At 44.1% G+C, this 6,000-nt stretch overlaps 2 protein-coding genes across 3 annotated transcripts in view; both read left to right on the forward strand.

The window, feature by feature from the left end:
* Positions 1-6,000, forward strand: part of LOC134205616 (beta-1,4-mannosyltransferase egh) — a 435,947-nt gene that overhangs the window by 43,712 nt on the left and 386,235 nt on the right. The gene's annotated exons all lie outside the window — the stretch shown is intronic.
* Positions 1-6,000, forward strand: part of LOC134205615 (beta-1,4-mannosyltransferase egh) — a 188,030-nt gene that overhangs the window by 43,712 nt on the left and 138,318 nt on the right. The window contains exon 1 of one of the 2 annotated variants that reach the window (XM_062681026.1): positions 2,002-2,576. The exons of the other annotated variant lie outside the window; for it this stretch is intronic. The gene's annotated coding sequence lies outside the window, so the exon portion shown is untranslated. Of the gene's footprint in view, positions 1-2,001; positions 2,577-6,000 lie in introns of those variants that run through there. 2 annotated transcript variants of the gene reach the window in all.

The following is a 6,000-nucleotide window of genomic DNA, read 5'->3' on the forward strand; positions in this document are numbered from 1 at the left end:
CGTTCACTCCAACCTTCTGCAGTTCACGAGCCAGAAGGCTCACTCGTCCAGGTTCGTTCCAGGTACCGAGCTTCCAATCATAGTCCTTATTTCGTTGCCGGGAAACCAAAAACAACGTTCTCTTTTTCTTCTATCCCCATTTTTCGTGGTATTTAGGAGACGAGATATAGAATATCGAGATGTAGAGAGTCTACTGTACCTGTTTTACAGTTCTTGCTTGTTTGAGACAGAAATCAATTTGATTGTTTTCAACACTTAGTAGTTAGTAAATGGCAAATGACGATGATAATGATGGTCGCGCCACTGTGATAAGTTTCTCCGAACTTGAAAGAAGAAATGTTTATTTTCTTGAATCTTTATGATAGGTTTAATATATTTTTTGCTTATCTCGGATATCTAGCGCATTAAAAAAAAATCCTGGGATTCGGTTCGTAAAAGCTACAAAGTAAGACCATGCTGAAGGTTGCTGGATTCGATTTCCAGTTCGATCTAGGAAATTTTTTCAGGTTGGAAATTGTCTGGACTTCTGGGCATACGAGTACCATCGTGTAGCCTCATGATATACGAATACAAAAATGGTAATTGTGGAAGTGCTAAGTGAACACTAAGCTGCGAGGCGGCAATGTCCTAGTGGGACATGCTATGCCAATAAGTAGAAGATTCGAAATCCCGAAAGTTCATAAATAAAGATGGACTTATTTCTGACCTAACCAGATATTTCAAAAATCCCGTCTGGTGATAATAGGACGCACCTGCCAATGCCATTTGAATGTACTTCGGATAAATATCATGCATATTCTAAAAATACTTCCATAATGTTGTCAGTGCACCGTACCAATGTCTCATGAGTGTTCTAATTTGATTGATAACGTTAACGTATCAAACTGCTGTTTATGTGTGTGATTTAAAAGAAATGAGCCATTGCTTTATTTGTGGCGATAGCCTAATGCACTCGTTATACCTATTTACATTCGCTGTGAATCAGCTGTTTTGTTTTCGTTCCTTGTAAAGTGGAGTTTTCCGTGCTAGTGAATTCAGTACCCAACACAAAGCCATGAGTGTACCAGAACCCGAGACGCTGTATAACGATGAGTCACTTCTTCTTCACTGACGTTGATGTCTTCGTCAATGCCGTCGTGGTCGACGACGATCTTGAGTTTTGCGTACGATAACTTGCGCGCACCCAACAAGAGCTAGAGCCAGAGAATCACGTGTAATCAGCACTGTTTGACGGATGTACGAATGCGATAGGGCAAAAAATTGCGCGAACTTAATCACTACCCATTCGGTAGAAAATATTTTTATCATATAGCTTCCGAATTCGTAAGCGAGTACATCGAGTTCAACTGTCCACATTATATGTACCAAGACCAAGGTCGTTTTCATGCGATTTGTGTTTTTCGACTTTGGTTTCATTGGAACAATGGGGCATATGAATAAAAATTTGTCGTTAATCCAGGCCCATAATGTCAAGAAAATTTCCATGAGGATGCTTTCGACCGAAACGGGTAATCAGGCCCGCCATCTCTGTGCCTTTGCTGATTGACTAGCTGAGAACCTGACTGCGGTAATTTGAAAAAGTGATGTATACGCTATTTTTTCAAAAATTATTTTAACGAGTAGTAATCATCGAGTTCTTTAACAGAAAAATGGATAACTTGTGTGTTGTATTGTAGTGCACTACGGGAATTACCTATACTAAATGTGTCGTTTTGGTCTTTACAAAATCTGGTGGAAGACGACAATCTTATTTTTCAACCTATGCCACCGTTTCTCCCGCAGTAAACAGTAATTGTCCGCCTCAGGGTGCCGGAAAGCGGGTATGCAGTGGGAATGTGATAACGCGACCGGGTACTACCGCAACAGTTGTTAGATGAGGGACCAAAGGCTTAGTGTAAATCGTATCGTTTGTCAGAGTTGTCACGCTCGATCCAATCGCTCGTTCTGAGTGTCGGATATTTTCGTGTTTGCCATTCATATCTACACTACAGTAGTTGTGGTGGAGGTATTGCGGCGAGAATCAAGATAACACACCCATCCCCGTTCAGAGGCTAAATGTTGAATGTTGATAGCACTGGTGAAATCTATCAGTGTTGATACGGCTGCTCACTAACGATGTCGGCGGTGGCGACGACGGGACGATTTCTGGCATGACATAGTCGTGTGTTGCATAATCGAAAGTAAGAAAACGCGTGCGCGAGAGTTGCAGGCATTTCTATAGTGTGTAATAGAAATCCCTTTTGCTGCACTGTCCGTGACTGCTGACGACGAGACGCAGGTCATAGGACACACTCTACAACCTTTTGCTCTTTGCGGAGTGTAAAGTACGTCTGTTGGAGAAGCTTTCGAGTGCATAAAAGAACAAAAAACGGCTATCGCCGTCACCACAAGTCGACTTCAATTTGTTTGCAGTATTACTTTATTAGTCTGAAGAACGACTTGCCGGTTTCTGTTTGTAAACCGGGAGCAGGCGTCGGGTTTACGAAGTTGCCCTGGCAGTGATTTGCGACTGCCAGCCACACACACCGAAGGCGGTCCTGCATTATAAATCAGCTGTTCAGTTCAAGTTTATGCAGGTAATGGTGTTCGATATAGCAAAAAAAAATATTTTTGGTGCGGTGTTATTTACCAATTGTTTGCACTATTCCTTATCGCTTTACTTATGGATTTCTAGATAAAATAGAAGAGAAAACCAAAGTTTACACGTCTTACTGGTGATGTAATAACGATAACGATACAAGCTGCAAAAAGAATATTTGATCAACTTCATTATGCCGATAAACTGCGTTTCAGTATTGAAGGAAGCAGGTATGCAAAGACGCGAATAATTTACTACAAAATTGCTGTGGAACTTGTACATCCCGCATAACCGGTTCAATTATAATTGAATGAGTGTCGCTTGTGTTAGACAGCTTATTTAGTATCTTTAACATCGATAGAGAAAACAAGAGTTTGCATCATTCGACTAGAATTTTAATTTTTTCAGTTTAGAACAAGTGACTAGAAAAATAAAATCTATAATAACTGAAACGCATCATTTGTATGCATAATAAAGGCTCCTGCCTTCTACCTATTACGTACTTCGTTTAGATTAAATAAAATACCTTTTTTAAATAAATAGATACTCAGAAAGAATAATTATTTTGCTAGTAAAATATTTATTCCGAGAAAAATCCCGTTTAGCCTTTCTCGTACAATAAGTGCATTAAAAACTCCATGTTTACTTTAAAATCTAACTTTACATAGAAGGACCAAATAGCGCTTTTGAGAGACAATTTCTAGGTCCTGATTGTTGAAAATTATGGAATTTCGTTTTTTCTGCATATACAGTGACCGGCATAATAAACGCCCACTAGCCGTTTTTTCATAAGGGCTAAAATTGTCAACTTTGGGAGATTCTGGATCTCGATTGCGTCAGTGAACTTTCGAATTTTGCTGAAAATTTGACCAGAGCTTCAGATATATAAACTTGAATTTTATTACACCTGAGTTTCGACCATATTGATTCATAAAGTTAAAAATTATTGCGGTAATACCAAAATGAATTCTTTTTGGCAAAAAATATTTTTTAAATATCTTGAATTCTATAGAAGTTGACTTATTCAGCAAAAACGCGTATTTTAGAGTTGTAGTTTTTCAAGATATTATAAAATCAATTTTTTGCCAAAATTCTTTTTACCCTATGAATTAATATGATCGAAATTCAGGCGTGGTAAAATTCTGCTATAACTCTGAGCTCTGGGTCAAAATTTCAGCAAAATTGGTTCACACGCAATCGAGATCTAGATTTTGACCGCCATCAAGAATGCCTCAGCGTCACCATGAAGCGAGAAAAATCTGGGCGAACTGCGCACCCAGAGCAAAAAACAATGGATCACCGATGAGACCTGGAGGAAGATAGAGGAGCGAAGAGAGAAGCCAAAGCCGCGATAAGAGCGATAAAAACAGAGGAGCCAAAAGTCTCAGCCTCCGTCAACGATACTCCAGCTCTGGAGAAGGAATGCAAAACGCTCATATCGACGGGACAAGCGAGGCGTGGGCGGACTCTCTGGCCGACGAAGGAAAGAGAGCCGCAGCAACCGAAGATATTCGCCTCCTCTACGATATCTCACGACGTTTAGCGGGGCGAAGAGATGAATGCAACGATGCCTGTGAGAAAGCCGCGAATGGTCAGTTATTGGTCCGACTCCAACTGACCAGCTGGAAACGCTTTGGCTCGAGCACTTCTAACAACTTCTTTCAATAAGAAAATTATTTTGAAGGCTTTTTAGTGGAATGTCTTCTCTACTTGTCCTAAGACGAGTTTATACTTGCCATCCCCATTGAATTCACACCCATTTAATTGGTGTATCTTTGACAGATACGTATTTCGACCCTCAAATAGTAAGCCGTTGTTCCCTTCAGTGTCTCTGTACTTGACTCGATTCTTTTTCAAGAGTAGCAGCCAGGCTACCACCACCTCGGCATGGTCTGCCTAGGATCCGACGTTTAACACGCGTCCAATACCGAAACTCCATCACTGCTAGATATTCAAACAGCCATACAGAAAGCATGAAATCGAGTAGGTAAACCCCAGGGGTCGATCGCATATCAGCCGAGATACTCTCCAAAGCTGACCCGGTGGCTGATGCCAAAAAAGGTCACCTGAGAAAAGGAAGTTGAAGATCGGCTGGTCGAGAGGTAGTGTCCAGTAAGCGTGCTCCAGTCCCCTTCAGTGGACAGGTGCTACTGGTGCTCTTTGAGTCCGGGCACAAGTCTTACATGGACTGCAAGGGCCCCAGACCGGAAGCAAAGATGTGCCGTCGCTGTGGCGAGGAGGGACACAAGGCGCAGGAATGCGACAAGGCAACCCTAGGTGCCTCTATCTGCACCAGTAGGAAGCAGGCCCGGAACCATGTTATGGGCGGGCCTGGCGTGTCGCTTCTGGAAATGCCATAATAGGAAAAAGCCGTGCAAGTAATACAACTGAACCTGAACCACTGTGCATCTGCCCAGCAACTGCTGTGGCAGTCGGTCTCGAGTCGAGTCGAGCCCTCCTGTCCGACTCCTCGTACAACGTCCCTGCCGACAATGACAACTGGGTGGCGGACGGGTCAGCTGGCTCGCACAACAGGAAGATACCTGGTTCAAGAGGTTGTACACTCCTCCGCGGGAGTGGGTGTCGCGATATAGCCAAGATCATCAATGGTGTGTCTCTATTGTGAAGCTGCTACGTCCCACCAAGGTGGCCAATGGAACAATTCAACCCAGATGATCGATTACAGGGCTATCGTCCGACCAAGTAGGGTCGGAGCCTGCGTTCGTTTTAAGCGGGAGATTTTAATGTTTGGGCCGGTGGAATGGGGCAGCCGCTGCACCAAATCAGAGGGGACAAGCGTTACTCGAGTGGCACTTGAAGGCAAAACTTCAGCGGACGCAGTGCTTTGTCAACGACGGACGCCAGTAGCATATTCCGTGTGGAATGGGGCCGGAATCAGCGGATAGATGTAACGTTTATCACGCCCCGGTCTGGTCTCTTCGACTTAACAATTCGCTTCAAGATCAACTATGGTGTGCAGCATCCGAGGGCGGGTGATCCCCTGTCAGGTCCGTGGGTGGAAGTCTCATCGCTACTTCGACAGCGAAGTTTTCACCGCGGCCCTGGGACTGGCGAGTCAACACCGACAGTCTAAGCAGGGAGATGCGCTGGTAGCTGTCCTATCACGCGCGTAGCGACGCTACTATGCCGAGGAGCCCTGCCAAGAAATGGCAGACGCCCGGGCATACTGGTGGAGTGCCAAAATTGCAGCCCTACGATGATCAGCCTGCCCCTCAAGGCTAGACCGTATGACGCAACGAGCTCCGCACTCAAGGAGGAAAGCAGAGCGGTCCATCGTGAAGTGTTTCGAGCTGCGAGACTGGCCCTTAACAAGGCCATAAGGAGCAGCAAGAGAGCGTGCTTCGACAACCTGTGCGAGGGAAAGCCAACGCGAATCCGTGGGTGACGCCTATAGGATCGTG

This window comes from Armigeres subalbatus, chromosome 1 (genome assembly GCF_024139115.2).
Source record: "Armigeres subalbatus isolate Guangzhou_Male chromosome 1, GZ_Asu_2, whole genome shotgun sequence".
Taxonomy (NCBI): domain Eukaryota; kingdom Metazoa; phylum Arthropoda; class Insecta; order Diptera; family Culicidae; genus Armigeres; species Armigeres subalbatus.